The sequence below is a fragment of the Myotis daubentonii genome, chromosome 7 (assembly GCF_963259705.1).
Source record: "Myotis daubentonii chromosome 7, mMyoDau2.1, whole genome shotgun sequence".
NCBI classification, from domain to species: domain Eukaryota; kingdom Metazoa; phylum Chordata; class Mammalia; order Chiroptera; family Vespertilionidae; genus Myotis; species Myotis daubentonii.
In genome coordinates this window covers 39920143-39937924 of record NC_081846.1, presented here as the reverse complement: position 1 = coordinate 39937924, position 17782 = coordinate 39920143, and the positions used below count along the sequence as shown (strand labels likewise).

The window sequence follows — 17782 nt, the reverse complement described above, 5'->3', positions numbered from 1 at the left end:
GAAACATTTGGTAATAGTTTATAATCAAATGAAAGTCTTTGCTGTGTAACATCTGAGACAAAATAAAGGCTTTTATCTCTACCAGGAATCCCTTTAGTAAGAATTAAGGAATGTGGATAGATTTGTGAGCCATTTTATTCTCTAAAAACATAAAAAAGAATTCGTGAATACATGGTATTCATCTCTTCAAACACATGAAATTCAAATACAAGTGCCTTGGCATTCAACATTTGAATTTGTATGCAAGATGTCGTAGTTAACGCAATTTCTCTGTCAGAAATGGTTGGATGTACTCACTGATTTTTCAAACTCCCTCATCTATAAGCAGATGTACTTGTAGGTAAAAATGCACTCTCTAACATATATGGAAAACTTTATTAGCTCACCTTGAACAGGTAAATTTTCTTCCCAGCTCTGTGCCGTATATAAGAGAATAAATATTGTGTTAGCCAAATAGACATGTAGGACAATTTGACATAAGTTTGCCTGTCCTCATAATAGTTTTTTCTTCACGATCCCAAGATTATATTCTCAGGAATTACATAGTGTCAGAAAAATGATGAGAATTACAAATCCAATGCTAGAATTACACAACATATATCATAATCGCAGCTAGAAGGATTGCCTTGAAAAAAATAGGTCCGCGGTCCTTAACCTTTTGGACCTCATGAACCACCAGTGGTCCACTGACCATCGGTTGGTGACCGCTGCTCTAGGTTTTTGCCATCCTTTTTGTGTTTGAAAAAAATCATTTTATCTGAAGAATAGCAATCTTTCCAGCTACTTTCCTACTGCTAGACATGCTCTTGCTTTGCAGACCTTTTTGCTCGTATAATGAGGTATTAAATATACTATATACATAAATCCTTATGTGCTGTTGTTATTGTTCCTTTGAAAAAATTTCTGACTCTGAGATCGTTGGATTGACTAGGCAGGGGAGGTTTTTTCAATCAAAATGGAAACAAAGCGCCGAAACCGGTTTGGCTCAGTGGATAGAGCGTCGGCCTGCGGACTGAAAGGTCCCAGGTTCGATTCCGGTCAAGGGCATGTACCTTGGTTGCGGGCACATCCCCAGTAAGAGATGTGCAGGAGGCGGCTGATCGATGTTTCTCTCTCATCGATGTTTCTAACTCTCTATCTCTCTCCCTTCCTCTCTGTAAAAAATCAATAAAATATATTAAAAAAAAACAAAAACAAAATGGAAACAAAGCTATTATAAAAAAGTGAATTATTTGACTAGATAAATGTATGCTTAAAAATTATGAATAAAGTAAACTGATAATTGGTAGATTTGGAAGAACTACTTACAAGGCAAAAGGCAGACTGAGGGTCACACTTTTTTGATTTAGTGGGCAGCTATACAGATAATACATAACTGAACACCTTTTCTTATCCAATCAGGGAGTATCAGTTTAGGGAATTTCCAATACCTATAATATTTTCCTTACTTGGAACTAGATACAATGAACAGGCTTAGATAAATGTTTTTACTTTTTTATTTAAATTGGTACCTATGTTCCTCACAAGAACAACCTAAAGATAAACATTAGAATGTCTGTAGTAGATTTAAGACAGGAGAAACGCAAGTTATATATATTAACATTAGTATTCTTTTTGACACAGCTAGTCAACCAACCTAAATTGCTGTTATCAGTACATCGTGAATGACTGTAGTCTTACTTCCCCCCTGTTATTCTGTCCCTAAAGTCACAGCGAGCATATGTGGAAATAGCCAGATTAAATGTAAACACAAATGTTCGCTCTAGCTGTGCTCAAGACTTGTTATAACAATCTTGGAAAAAAGAATTGTACAAAGTAAAGACATAAACTGATAGTTAATAATATAGGGCAGAGGGTTAGGAACAGCCTTGATAGAAAAGGCTGAGCAGAAATGGGTTAAATGAAAGTTTGGGGATGGGGAAGAAGAGAGTTCAGGCAGAGGCAATAGAATGTGCAGAGGTCCAGAGTTAAGAGAGGATGTTTTCTGGGAACTAAACACCCTTTAGTCTGGCAAGAGCACTGTTGTGAGAGGAAATTGTGGGATGAGGGTGCACGTCCACGCTGGGGATCGAGCCTATAACTGGGCATGTGCCCTGATCAGGAATTGAACCGTGACCTCCTGGTTCATAAGTTGACGCTCAACCACTGAGCCATACAGGCCGGGCTACATATACATATTCTGTTCAAAGCTAAAAATGTACCTAGTATAGATGGAAATCTACAGAGCAGGGATGTTGATGTCCTTCAATAACTAAAATTAACTAAAATCCTCCTTTCCCACTCCCCAGGAATCATTCCTGCTGAAGCTGCACCCTTATCCCACCATTTCCTCTCACAACAGTGCTCTTGCCAGACTAAAGGGTGTTTAGTTCCCAGAAAACATCCTCTCTTAACTCTGGACCTCTGCACATTCTATTGCCTCTGCCTGAACTCTCTTCTTCCCCATCCCCAAACTTCCATTTAACCCATTTCTGCTCAGCCTTTTCTATCGAGGCTGTTCCTAACCCTCTGCCCTAGATTAGAGGATCCCGTTGTTGCTCCCACAGGACTTCAGATTACTCACTCTTAATACATACCACACTTGATTGCCTGCATGCCTGTGTTTTATGCTAGATAAGAGGCTCTGTGAAAGTGGAGATTGCATCTTTTTGTTTTCCATGGCACACTCAGCATCAAGCAGCCGCATAGTAAGTGCTCAATAAATATGTATTGAATCAACCAATAAAGCAAACCCTCCTTGTATCATTCATATCTTGCTTGGGAGCTGACTTTCCCACTGTGCAATGATCTACAGACCACTTCTCTGCATGAGATTTATAGCCCTTAAAACTCTGATCTGCAGATGGGAAACCTGTCACTGAAATCATTCTGCCTTTATTTTAGAAACCCTTTATTATTAAATATCTTTATGTCATGCAGCAGTTTCATTGGTTTAATCTCACTTGAGGATTCTGAAAACACTGTGAATAAAACTTTGATGAGAGGTCATTTTGTTTCATATTTTAAATTAAAGATTAAAAAACAAAGTTAGAAACCTCAGGAAGTATTTTATGTTTTTTTAGCTTTCTGAAACTTTATAAGAGAGATAATTTACATTTATAGTCCCAACTAGAGGCCCAGTGCACAGATTTGTGCACATTGAAACGATTTAATTAGAATGTGGCTGGCAGGGTGGGACTGGGCTAGACAGGCTGGACACGCACTGGAGCCAACCTCCCGTGGTCCCTCCCTGGCCAGCTGCACCTGGGGTGGCGCCAGGGCTCTAAGGGCATATGCGGAGTGAGTGGGGTCCCTTCGGCAGGTGGGGTCCCTTGGCCTGGCTGTGGGGACCAGGCAGAAACCAGCAGTCCGACATCTCCTGAGGGGTCCCAGAGTGCAAGTGGGCACTCTGCAAAGTTGCTGTCGCTCAGCAACTCCTGCATTGAGCATCTGCCCCCTGGTGGTCAGTGCATGTCATAGCTACTAGCTGGTCTGCCAGTTGGCTGGTCGCTTAGGCTTTCATATATATATATATATATATATATATATATATATATATATATATATATATATATATATATTTATATATATAGATTCAGTGGTTAATAATGCAGATTTTGAAATCAAAGAAAACACGATAATTTCAAAAGAAACATCAAAAGTGCTCTATTCAAAGTAATGTCCATCACTAGCTACACATTTCCCCCATCTTTCAGGTAATTTGTGGATACTGTCCCCAATAGAACTTTTCTTATTTTGAGGCAAACCATTCAAAGACCCAATTTTCCACTTCTTTGTATGTTTTGAAGTGCTGCTCAGAAAGTGCGTGTGCCATCGATCGGAACAAGTGGTAATCTGAAGGAGCAAGGTCTGGTGAATACAGCGAGTGGGTTAATACTTCCCAGGCAAGATCTTTTAACGTATCTTTAACTGGTTTTGAAGTGTGTGATGGTGCGTTATCATGAAGATAACTTTGCCGTGTCTTCTGGCCTACGTTTTACGATCAAAGCGTGGTTCAAATTGACCTGGACATTCTTTGTCTTTCACATTGAAATCATCACTTTTAAAGTGTTTAAACCAGTGTTCACAAGTATCTTGAGATGGAGCATGTTTACCATAAGCTTCCCGAAGCTTACAATAATTTTAGCAGCACCTTTCTTCAAAATAAAGTAATGAATTAAAACTTCCCCACAAATGTTCTTTCTTTGGCACAAAATTCGACATTTTTAAGTGTAAAATATCTATGATGTTAACACCTTCAGAAAATTTGACATATGAAGTTTTGAAGCTTGTCAATATAACAAAATAACATACATATCAAATTGCATATATATCAACATATGTGTAACTCCATCTTTTGAAAAAAATCCGCATTATTAACCGGTACACCTAGTAGATGTCTAGCATATACTGAGGCCTTGATCAATGTTTTCACACAAAAGAATCAGGATGACTCTCTGATATATTTGTAAAGAATATTTGGTGACTAACATATATTAAATGGCTCTTAAATGTAAAGTCACTTCTCAGTGACTTTTGTCAATGGAAGAAACCATTGGATAATTAAAAACTGGAGCAGTTGTGTTTGAGGAGATGGATGGGGACAAACACTGTTTGGTTGTCAAACTCTCTCAGGCTCCTGGAGCCTGATCTTCTGGATAGGTGGTTGGGTTGACTGGATTGAATGGCTCATATACAGAAACACATTATAAGTTTGACTTTAGTTTTAGTTTTTAGTTTCAATTCATCTCCTAAGGGAAAATATAAACTGATGAAGAAAAGACTAGTGAAGATTGGAAGAATAGTGAGGGAAAGACAGTACATTTAAAATATGAGATTTGATTTCATATTTAGAGTTATTGAATGTCTATCCAGCTGTTGTGGCTCAGCGGTTGAACATTGACCCAGGATCTAAGAGGTCGTGGGTTCAATACCTGATCAGGGCACATGCCCAAGTTGCAGGCACAATCCCCAGTGGGAGATGTGTAGGAGGCAGCTGATCAATGATCCTCTCTCATAGATGTTGCTATCTCTCTATGCCTCTCCCTTCCTCTCTCTCTAAAAATCAATAAAGGCATATTTAAAAAATATTTTAAATGTCTAGGGTAGCATCACAAGCAAATTGTCCATGGGTTTTTAAAAATATGGGGTTACATGGGATTTAGACAGACAAATATTTTGGAAAAACCAATTATTGTGTAGTATAATGAAGAATACCGAGAGTACTTCTTTTCTAATTAAAAAACAGAGACCTTCGAAATGCTAATTTAGGAAGGTGTGTTAGTTTCCAAAGATAGTCACCAATCTTCCTTTCTTCAACATTTATGTTGCTTTACCAATCAAAGTGGTAGAGTCCATTCTTTTCTGTTGAATTTTACCTGGCCTTGTGACTTGCTTTGCCCAGTGAATGCAGCTCAAAGGATGCTATCCAGTCCCTGGCCTAGACCGTGAGGGAACTGGCAGCTTCTCCTTTATTCCTCTTGAATCCAGCTGCTAAGCAAAACTCTGATGAGACTGTTATGCTGTGAGGAAGTCCAAACCAACCTTGTGGACTGGCCTCATGGAGGAGCAGCAAAGTGCCAGACGTTTGAGTAAAGCTTTCACAGACCTTCTAGTTAAGCTCAGTCTTGAGCTGAAAGGAATTGAGTGAGTGACCCCAGCCAATGCCATATGAAGCAGAGGAACTTCTCAGCTTAATCTGTTCAACTGAGAGACTTATGAACAATAATAAATTACCATTTAAACTGCTAAGTTTGGGGTGGATTATTTTGTAATAATGGATAATGAAACAGTAGGTGGCTCATTGCTTCTAATATTGGCTTTAACATTTTATTTATTATAGTTGTAATTTGCTAAGAGAGTAGAACTTAAATGTTCTCACCTAATCTATATATATAAAAGCCTAAGCAACTGAACGACTGAAAGACTGGTCAACTGGTCACTGTGATGCGCATTGACCACCAGAGGGCAGACACCCAACGCAGGAGCTGCCCCCTGGTGGTCAGTGCGCTCCCACAGTGGGAGTGCTGCTCAGTGAGCTTACCTAGTGGCAGTGGTGGCAGGCCACTCTCCGACTGCCTACTGCTTCGCATACTACTACATCCCTTGGGGGAATGTTGGACTGCCATTTTCAGCCCGCTCCCTGCAGGTCCCCCAGCCTGGCCTGTGGGGATTGGGCTGAAACTGGCAGTCCGACATCCCCCGAGGGGTCCCAGATTGCGAGAGGGCACAGGCTGGGCTGAGGGACCCCACTGTTGCACGAATCTGTGCACCAGGCCTCTAGTAAATAAATGAGGTGTTAAATGGGTTCATTAACACATTGTTTGCGGGTAGTTTTTATCGCGCGCTAACAGGTGGCGTGGGCCATTTTTGCTAATTTTTTGCGCAAATGGCAACGTTCAGTAAAATTACGATAACTTTAGTTTACGTATTTATACGTTACCCGCATTCTACCGCTAGTCTATAAAAAACGTATTAATACGTGTCCCGCGCTCTACTACCAGTCAACGTAAAACGTATAAGTAAAACATATAAATATGTTTCCTGCATACAGTGTGTTCAGTAGATGGGAGCTCTCATTTTACAATGCATATGTCTACCACATCATGGCAATGTACACTTTAAATATTTTATAATTTTATTTGTGTACTAGAGGCCCGGTGCACAAATTCATGCACCAGTGGGGTCCCTCAGCCTGGCTTGCGGGATCAGGCTGAAACCAGATCTACGACATCCCCTGATGGGTCCTGGATTGCGAAAGGGTGCAGGCCAGGCTGAGGGATCCCACTGGTGCATGATCGGGGCCAGGGAGGGAGACAGGAGGGCTCCAGGGCATGTCTGGCTTGTCTCACTCAGTCCCGATTGGCCGGACCCCAGCAGCAAGCTAACCTACCAGTCAGAGCGTCTGCCCTTTGGTGGTCAGTGCACGTCATACTGACTGGTCGACCGGTTGACTGTCTGCCTCCTGGTGGTCAGTGCAGTTGAGCGGCCTTAGCATATCATTAGCATATTATGCTTTGTTTGGTTGAACGGATGACCAGACGACGAGACACTTAGCATATTAGGCTTTTATTATATAGGATTTTACCTTAATACAGGTGGAATAAAAAAGAAAACTGAAAACAATTCTATTAATATGGAATATACGTCTAAGTATTTGTGTGAATATGTTTATGTCTTAATTCACACACATACACATTAGTGTAAACCATACAATTTGGCTATTTAGCATATATTATGACTAATTTTAAAAATGATCAATATCTACAAATTTTCTAGGACATATATTTCTTCAGACTTGTGTTACGACCAAAATCTGCTTCTGATTTAAATTTACTTGTAACTTTTTCTCAGTAATTTGAATTAACTGGATAAATAAATTTTCAGCAAATTCCGTAAGAAATGCAAAAACATTTTTCCAAAATTGATGCCATTTTCAGACTAGAAATTATAAATTATCCTTTGGTATTTGAAGCAGGGAATTTCATTAAAGTACCTGATTGAAACAAAACAAATGTTCTCTGTGTCTTGAGATTAAAATAAGATGTGAACTTAGGTGAACATCAGTGGAGGAAAAGGTATGGAGCTAAAGCTTCCAGCTTCTAAATTTTTTCATCAAGTGATGTCTAGCCTCGAAGATCAGTAATTATTCAATCAAGCTCATGTACCCCAAATCAAATTCAGAAATGAAAATCGCATAACGGCCCTCTGTCCATGAATTCTCTTAGATTCAAGTGCTGACATAGCAGGGACCCTCAAGGATTTCTGAGGGAAACCCAAGGTTAGTGCTTGTGGCATCTGAGTCTCTGGTGAAGATTCAGTAAGAAAACAGATGTTACACTAGAGCTTTGTTTCGTGAAGAATAACAGATGAGTAAATAGAGGCTTTCAATTTGAGAGCAGAACACAGGGTGATCAGAATCCCAATCACTTGGTAGATGATAGAATAGAACAGTGGAAGGATGAATTAAGTGATGTGCTGTATGTTATCAATGAAACTAGTGGCAAAAGATATATTTCTTACAATTATTTAGCTAGGAGAAAACCCCTGAAAATGATACATTTTGCTTATAAAGCAGTGTGAAGTGTGATAGATCACACGGTCAATTTAATGGTTCAGTTTGCTGCATTTATATTAGCATTAAGATTAGACTTTGGATTCATTCAAAATGAATGAAAACATAGAAAACAGATTTTGACTATTAATCTGTTGCTGCTTGAAACATTTTGTCATCCTATGTTCTCCTTGTTCTTTAGGGTGGAGCAGGTCAGAAATTGAACAAATGACTCTTTGTATCAGGGACACTTTGGTATTATGCTCTATACACGGGCTTAAGCATGTAAGGTGTTTTCCTCTAGAAATTAAACCATGATTTCCATTTAGAATGAAGAATATGACATCTCCTAGGTAATAACATTATAACTCAGTTTAGGGTAATGAGAGTGACAGTTCAGTGTGACATATTATTTGGAGGAAAGTTTTTAAAATTATTTATTGCCTTACAAATGATGTCATGTGCTTAATGCATTTACTGTACACTAGTACCAAAGTAAGAACACAAAGTGCACTCATTGACATGGTCATGTGCCCCATAATGATGTTCTGGTCAATGTCGGACCACATATTCGATGGTAGTCTCATAAGATTATAATTCTGAAAAATTCTTACCGCCTAGTGATGTTGTAGCCATGGTAACATCATAGTACCACACATTACTCACGTGTTTGTGGTGACATTGGTGAAATTAAACCTGCTGTGCTGCTAGTCATATCAAAGTATAGCCCATACAGTTATGTACACTGCATAATAATTGATAGTGAGAACAAATACTGTGTTACTGGTTTATGTGTTTACTACACTGTACTTTTTATTGTTACTTTATAGTATATTCTTTCTATTTAAAAAAAGTTTGCTGTAAAACAGCATTTTATATTGTTTCAGCAATAGCCTCATACAAATTGACTTCATTTTCTCTCATGCTAGATTTAATCTTGCTTTATAAATTTCGCGTAGTCTCAGTGTGTCATGTTTAGAGAGTCTATAGTAGTGGACAGTAATGTCCTAGGCCTTCACATTCACTCCCCAGTGACTCACTGACTCACCCACAGCAACTTCCAGTCCTGCCAGCTCCACTCATGGTAAGTGCCCTATACAGATTTATAAGTTTTTATTTTTATACCATATCTTTACTGTATCTTTTTATGTTGAGATGTGTTTATATTTGCAAATACTTACCAGTGTGTTACAACTGCCTATAGTATTAAGTACAATAACATGCCGTACAGGTTGTCGCCTGGGGGCAGTAGGCTATATACCATGTAGCCCAGGTGTGGAGTAAGCTGTACCAGAGAAGTTGGTGTAAGCGCACTCTGTGATGTTCACACAACCACAGAATCTCCTGATGGTGCCACTCTCACAACATATCCCCGTCCTAAGCAGCTGTCAGGTGCAGCAAGAGCACTGCATAGCCCTGCTGCTCTGAGTTGTTCCGAGTCCATGTATTCTTCTAAATTCTTCCTGACTATGCCAGAGTAGGTTCCTTCTCAAACCCTACTCACTACGCTAACTGTTGGGAACTTAGTCCCAGTTCCTCCTTTACCTTCTGCTCACTAGTTACAGGTGTTGGGCCTGAGCCCCTCTGCCTGGGGCTGGACCTCCTAGGACGTTGGGTCTTAGATGTAGAAGCCATGAAAAGTTGTGGGTATGTAAGAATGAGTCTTTATTGCAGAAGCCAGTGGCCATATAGGCATCAGACAACACAGTCTTTCACAACAAAGTCCATATAGCTAACCGCACACCAGCTGGCAAATACATATCTTTTTTAGAATAGTAGCAGTCTCTGGACCCACAGCTATTACCTGAGCAGCCACATGCTGCCTCTAAACTCACCGCCTTAGCAGCTTCTCCTGTCTCTGCTGCCCAGCACACTGGCTGGTCTCTGCAGCCTCACACAGTAAATACCTCTGAGCTTCTCTCTGGCTGGTTAACACGGTAGCTATATCTGAGCTCTCTAGAAGCTCTTAGCCATACATGGTAGCAGTCCCAGCTCTCAGCTCCGTCGCTCCAGCACACTTCTTCACACTCCAGCACACTGGCTGGTCAGTAACTTGTATATTATTCCAGAGACAAAGAAGGCTTCATGCCAAATGTTACACCGATCATATTGTGGCTACAGAAGGACACACATGCGCAGTATACCGTGGGGTTGTTGTGCTTGTGTCCTTGCACCTGCTTATGGTATCTTAGCCTCGGTGCAGAGGGCCTTGGACATTCGGGGTGTTGACAACAAGGCCTCTGTGCTCTAATTGGCCTTGACTATCAGGCGTCTCTGGCGTGGTTCCCACAGCAGCACACCACTGTTATCAGCGTGCAAAGGCACTGCTGCAGGTGGCAAATCTGCAAAAGTATGTCTGCCTCCCAGAAAGTCAAATTGGATTTTCTTCTTCCTCTAGGTATGAACTCCCTCATAAACAATCATAAGACAATATTAAAGGGTAAACAGGAACAGATTTCTTTTTTGCAGTAAATTTTATTGACATTTTTACTGATTATTATAATAAAAACCGTGTAAACTCTGTCACCGTGTAGTATGTCCCGACGGAGAACAGTGGTTAAGAGCCTGCCTGCAGGGCTCCTGTCCCAGCTCGGCAGCTCACTGACAGGATGATGTAGGCACATTGCTTAACTCTGTGCCTAGTTCCCTCATCTTTACAACAGGGATAATCATAGTATTTACTATATAGATTTAAAAATGAGGATTAAATAGACTAACATATGTAAAGTACTAGGGACTGATGTATTCCCTTAATCAATACTAGTTATTATGTTAATGCTCCATATTCTTGGTATTGAGCAGAATGAGGGTGCAGAAATTCAGAAATACACCTCCTTGAGGAATGATTTTTTAAAAATGTAGGACACTTTTTTCCTTTTTAAAGTGAAAGATAATTTATATTTTTAAGACCTCCATAAAAAAAATCTCATGATCTAACTGCAACTACTCCATTCTTATGAGAAAATCCTCTTACATTTATTTATCTGACTTTATTCTTAGAGACACATATCTTGATCATTCTCTTTTTCACCATTTAAGAGCATTAGTGATGTTCAACATTTTCTACATAAATAATTGGATTTCCCACTCGCAACTCTCTTTATAAAACTGCTTTTAGGCCTCCTGGTGCTTACCACAGGCTGTGTTCTTACACTGACTGTACAGAAATAGGAGGCAGAGTAAGCCCACCCCATATACACCGCAGCTCAGGCCTTTGGCTTGGTCTGTATTGTGAATGGGGCGACATTAAGGAAAAGAAAAAAAAACAATACTGCTTTCAAAACCATCAGTCACTGCCTTAGACATTGATCAAATTCTTGGTGTTCATTCTAGTATGAAGAGTAGACATATAAAGCATTTTCTCTACCAAACAAGGCATGTAACTTTAAACAAGATGAAACGGAAGTTTAACGATATCACTACCCTGCTGAACCCCCTCAGTGAGGGCCTTTGTCCTGAGGAGGAGTTCCAGCTCCTGGCAGGGTTTATAGGTGTGGTCTATGGCCTCCTTTCCTTCCCTCCGTCTTCCCATTCTCTTCCACAAAAGTGCACATTCAATGAACTTTATCCATTACAAGTTTTCCTCAGCTCCTCTGCTAGATCATGTTTTTTCTTCTTCCTAGCCTACATCCTACTTCATTATGACTTTACTCATAGTTCAGGTGGGTCTGATTCTAGACATTATTTTCTCTAGGTGCTATCTTTGACCCCTAAGTTCTGGGGCATGTATCCCTCTCATGTTCCCTCATCACAGCTTCTATTATGTCAGCTATCACACTTTTTATAATTTCTTATTTAATTACATGTGCCCCTTTTGAAGCCAAACATTCTGCAGGTAGGGACCACATTTTGTCCATCCTCCATATCATCGCCATCACCTAGCAGTACACATCACATACTAGGCATTCACAAATATTCTGAGTGACAGATCAAATGAATGAATGAGGTCTTATGTTTTCATTTCCAATGCCAGGTAAATAAAAACTTTTTCAGAAAGATTATATCCATATTTAAGTAACATTTCTCACACTTTGAAAAACATAGGACAAGGGAAAACCTTAATTTAAAAGAGTTAAGGGGTTTGCTGTCACCTAGCTACAAAGCTAGAAGGGAAATCCCATAATCACTGAAGTAAATTTCACTTCCGTGCCTAGTATAGCCTAGGGAAGCATAATTTTTTTTTGTTCTCTTGGAAGAAATAAAATATACCTATCTAACAAAATAACTACTGAATTTTAAACTAACTATAAATATTCCAAGTGAGAAATTGCCTTGATACTGACGATATAGTAAAGATTTAATGTAAATGGTTATATGTAGCTCATAGTTAAAGAACAGGCTTTATACTCATTGTTTCATTTAACATACCTATTAAATAGCCTCATGATACCTTTTTATTGAATATTGATTATAGTTTTGAATTACTTAATAAATGAATGAAAAATTACAATAAAGCCGATATTGTTTCAAAAAATAACACCAAACGCTTCCTAGAAACCTTTGGTGATCCTTTTTAATATTATATATTTTAAAACTGAATTTTTTTTACTTTATATTCAGTCACTGGGTTCTAACATGTGACTAATGTGATAAACACCTGTAGCCTTACCTAACATGTAAACATTCTCACTAAGTACGAACCTCAAGCAACTCCATCTTGGGCTTGATTTATGGTCTATGTGCTCTTTAACCTCAAGATAAATCTAACAGCCTTCAGATGAAATATTCATGAAGTTTCATAACATTCATTAACGTTTTATGATTCTTTTAGTTGGTATAACAACAGGCCTTCCTAGCACTCTATTAAATCAGGAGGCAACTTCGTAAATCACTAGCCAGGTGCATGAAACCATAACTTCTTAATGTCTTCACGGTGCTGCAAAGTGTGCTCAAGCATAGGGGAAATTCCCACTGCCATTGACAGCGGCTTCCTCCAACATGCTCATTTGTCTGGGAAAACTCTTGTCTGATCTCTTTCCAGTTCTGGGTTTTCTGAACTTGACAAGTTAGTGAGAAATCTTTGCAAGCCTCAGATAAAAACATGTGACTGTGTGTAAAAAGTGCGAAATCAGTGACAGCACAAAGCCTGCTTTGCAGGTTACTACTAGCAGATCATGTTCTGGACAGGCAGGACAGAAATCTGAGGCCCAGGCTGCGTGGGAGGAAATAGACAACCTCTCCCTAGTCTCTCTCTCTCTCTCTCTCTCTCTCTCTCTCTCTCTCTCTCTCTCTCCTCTTTAATTTCAGTGTAACTCCTTAGAATTTGTTTCTAGATCGTTGGATAACTTTGGTCTCTTATTATTATCCTGGAAAGTAACAAGACTACAATTTATAGTGCTATCTATATATCCTGATATATAATGCCAATTATTATTATGAAAACCTGTAAATAATTTTAAAGAGGTCGCAAGTCATATTTCCTGATCTATAGGAACGATGTCTTTAGGTTTCAAGAATTAAAACTTTCTTCTGTGTTTTATTGTTCAAAACTATCCTAGCAAAATATTCAGTGCTTATCATTTAAAGGTGAAACTTAAAATGAAAAGCCAGTGATTCACATTATGCTGTTTAAAGGGATTTCATCTGTTCTTTGGAATCAAGCCTCGGTCATATTAAAAAAGGAGAATAATAAACACAATGGGGCATACTGTGGATCTTTTAATGGATTTTTTTAGTTTATCATGATTGTGAATGTGATATTTGGGACAAAAGAAATTTCGAATCCAGAAATCTGGGCGAATGGTGGTGGTGGTAGTGGAGAGGGGTTGAGAAATTAAGAAATGCAGTTTGTCAGAGAATTTTTATCATGATGGGAAGTGTGCTGACAAAGAATCAGCAACCCCTTCATTGCCCATTATACCTTTATCATGGGATAGTTCAGTTCAGACATTAATGGGAAAGCCATTTTAAACCTCTTAATTGCTAACCGTTTCTATATCTGTCCCCCTCAGAGGGTGCTGCACGCAGGCCAGATGGCTGCAAATGGTATTCTGGTTTACAAGCATGGAGATTTTTGTATCGTTGCCAGAGTCATTGTCAGACTGTCCTGTATCAAAACAAAACAAAAAAATAAATCCTCTGTTTCCCAAACTTCTGAAAATTCCACAATAGCAGTAAAATACCCACTTCCCTGTAGGTTCTGGCAACGAAAATGAAAAATTATCCATCCCTCAGCAGCTTGTTGTCTGAACTAACTGAGCAGTGGGGCAGCCAGAAAAGGAACCGCCTCATTGAGGAGCTCATGAATTTTCAAACAAGCAGCCTTTGGAATTCAGAACCGCTCATCAGGGGCCAAGCCCAATGGACTTGGCACAGGAATCAGCCACTCAAAGGATTGCATGGTGACTGGAGAGGTTTGGAAAATGCTAACTGTGTTCACCCTCAGGAAAGGGGGAGGCAGTGCCTGTGCATGCGTGGGGGTCTAGCTAAAATTCATTGGAACAAAGGCAGTTTTACCTACAAGAATATGGGGAAATATCACAGTAAAGTAGGGGTGAATGATTTCGGCCAACATAAGGTGATACCAACCAGAAGTATTCACAATATTAATGACAAATTCACTATATCTTAGACCCACTCTATCTGAAAAGTGTTTTGAAACAAAGTTATGTGGTTGAAAGTGTATTGTTACAAATAGATGTTGTCAATATATACATTTCATGACGACATTCCTATGAATTACATAATACTAGAAGCCCAGCGCGCAAAATCACACAGGCCCACCCACGCGCGCCGGTCTTTGGTCATTACAGCATTAGGGCCACAGGCCTTTTATAATATAGATAGCAAGCTCAGTTTCCCAAGGTCCTCATTCAGAATCTAAATTATGTTCTGATTATCTCCAGAATTGATGTTTTATTTTCTTGTATAAGAATGATCAATTTAAAATGAGAATTTTCCAGAGGGTGAGTGAGAAGAGAGTTTTGCTCAAGCCTTAAGAAAGCTACTTCGAAAACAAAGCATTAAGAAAAGCAAATAGCTCTCTTATGTTATTAGCTGATGTTAAGTACACATAACACAACAAGGACTCATTACAGATATAACATTGCTTCTGTCTCTTGTGTATCATGTGTTACCCCCCGAGCATTGCTCACAGATAGTCTGCTTCACTGCCTGCCTCTTCGGAGTTCTCAATTTTGACATTCAAGAGAGTTGGAGGTTCTTGCCAGTTGGGTTCTCCAGAGCAGAGAGTGAGATGGTGTTTGGGGATACAGGTGTTTATTAGAGATCGATGCCTGTAAATGGAAGCGGTGGAAGCAGGATTGGGCAGAGGGAGAAGTTGGGTTATGATCATGCCTGGCAACACCTTGGCCAATCTAAAGCGGGCCCTGGAGCAAGCCCTGCTCCTTAGAGTGTCCATCACTAGGTGAAGGCTGCCTAGGGAAGGTGTGACCGTGGGGCAGGCCGGCCTTGGAAGCTGAGGCAGTCCTTGGTGGGGCTGGCCGTTGGAGACTGCCTGCCGATCGTACTTGCCACAGCTGGCCAACAAGTATTCCTGAAAGGGGGATCTGAGTGATGCATCTCTGTATCGATCACATGGGCCAGGATTTGGAGAATCAGCCAAGGCTCAAGGAACAAGCAGAGGGCATGAGTGTGCACAATGCAAGGAGATTAGAAAGAAGGGCTAAAAGTCGTAACTAGGAGACCAGAAAGTACAAGCCAGGGGCACAGGCCCAGGTCCCAGACCAGAGCGTGTTGCCAGGAAAAGCTCTAGATGCAGCAAGGGGTTTGACCAACTGGCATAGGCACCAAACAACAGGAGAGAATTTTGATTTTGCGCCAAAATGCTAGTTCCCCTATCTCTGCACTGAGGGTAGGCAACTGGTCTAAGAGCAAAGGTAGGCCTGGTTTCCTAGATAAAGGCAATTAAAAAATGCTCTCCAAATTTCCAGTTTACTTGCTAACTCAAAATCAAATAGGATTTTAACCGCTTACCTTCATACTATGGATTTTGAGGGCCTTCCATGAATCTTTGGGGGAAAAATGTCCATGATTTTGAATTCAAAAAATAAATAGTTTTTGATTATTCAGTGATTGTGAATTACAATTACTTTGTTAACAATATAATGTTTCTTCTAGCCAGGATAGTACCTTTATTATCGTCAAATAAAAAACACACACCAATTCACCATTAATTTATTTGTTCAATAAATGTAACTGCCTACCAAGCACATGCCAGGCACTCTTCTAGGTAGTTGAAGTAAATGGGCCAATAAAACAAAGATCCCTGCCTTTGTAGACCTCCATCATATACAATTGATAATAAATAATATGGACAAATGAAAAGTAAGCCAGGATTAAGGAGTCGGAAGTATAGTAGAAATAGGAGAAAAAAAAGGACTTTGCCCTTTTACAGGGTGGTGGAGGCAGGTGTTTTTTGATGCTGATGTTTGAGCCAAGCCAGTGACGTCCATGGGAAAGTGGTCCGTCCCAGCAGAGGGGTCCTCTGGTGCAGATGCCCCGGGACCAGCCTTCCGGGCGTGTTCTAAGGACGCCAAGAGGCTTGGGGCTGGAGCAGAGTGAGGGGTGAGGAGTGGGAGATGCGGTCAGCACAGTCAGGGAGATGAATGTGGGAGCAGATGGTGTAAAACTTGGGCTTTAACCCCAGTGGACAGGCAGAGCAGTTGCATTTTTGAGTGGAAGAGGTTTAGCGTCTGATGTGTTTTAAGGTCTCTCTCTGGCTGCTCTTGGAGAATAAACTGCAGAGGGTGGGGGAAGCAAGCAAAGGTCAGTTCAGAGGCTGATCCAGTGATCCAGGTAAACAAGATGTTGCCTACCTTTTCTCTGTAGATTGAAGAGAAAAAAAAAAGAAAAGAAAAGCCCTAGTAACACTGTTGCTAATGCTTTCACTGGACTTAGATCTGACACTCAGAGTCAGCAGAGCAACTGCACTTAAAGAGAAACTGTCTGGTGTTTGGTAACCTTTGCTCTTTCAGGGCGAAAAGGTTACATGAAAGAGCAGAGGGCGCGCCTCTCTCCTTTGTCCTGCGCTGTAGCATTGCGGGATCTGAGAAGACTGTTCTGGTATTGAGGTTTCCACGCTGTCCTTCCCAGAATTCCGGTCTGCCATTCTCAATGCAGCTTGTGTCCTCAGAACTGAATTTTGAAGCTGAAATACTCAGTAGGACATGGACCTCTTTTGTCTTTTTTTTTTCTTCTTTATATAAAGACATGTATTCATGAAAGTCAAATAGGAGTGGCCGCATTAGTGCAGAGGAAGGAAAGGATGTATTCCATCTGGAGCCGCCGTGGGGTAAAGGGATGCGCTAAGTGTGGGGAAGTTTGATGAGTGAAGAAGTAAGTTAAAGGAAGTGAAGCTTCCTGGGAGGGGAGGCAGGACACATCTCCACCAGTTCAGGAACCAGGCGGTGAACACGGTGCTGCCAAAACTGCGGTACATGGGCATTTCTGAAACTGGGTTTTGATTCTCTTACTTTCTTTTTTTGTGGAAGTAAAACTTATTAAAATTGGTTTTTGATTAAGCTTCCGTAGACGCTTTATCTTTTGCCACTTGTTTAAAAAACACTATATTTGATTGTCAAAGGCCCTGTGGGTGGCTCTTTACAATGTTTTATTTTATTTGATGGACAAAGGCGTGCTCTGTGTGTGTGTATGTGTGTGTTCCTCTTTAGCATACAGTTATATGAATCTGTCGATCGTATGTTCTTTAAACACAACATTATTTTCACAGCTCCAAATCTCAGTACTTGACGGGTAAAGGAAAAGTTGAAGACCATAAGCATGGGGATT

General features: G+C 40.2%; 1 non-coding gene across 1 annotated transcript; it reads left to right on the top strand.

Annotated features, from left to right (window-relative positions):
• The first annotated feature begins 11149 nt into the window (after positions 1-11149).
• LOC132238970 (small nucleolar RNA SNORA51) lies at positions 11150-11281 on the top strand. Its single transcript, XR_009453934.1, has one exon. It is a non-coding gene; the product is annotated as a small nucleolar RNA SNORA51 (small nucleolar RNA).
• Positions 11282-17782: the final 6501 nt, after the last annotated feature.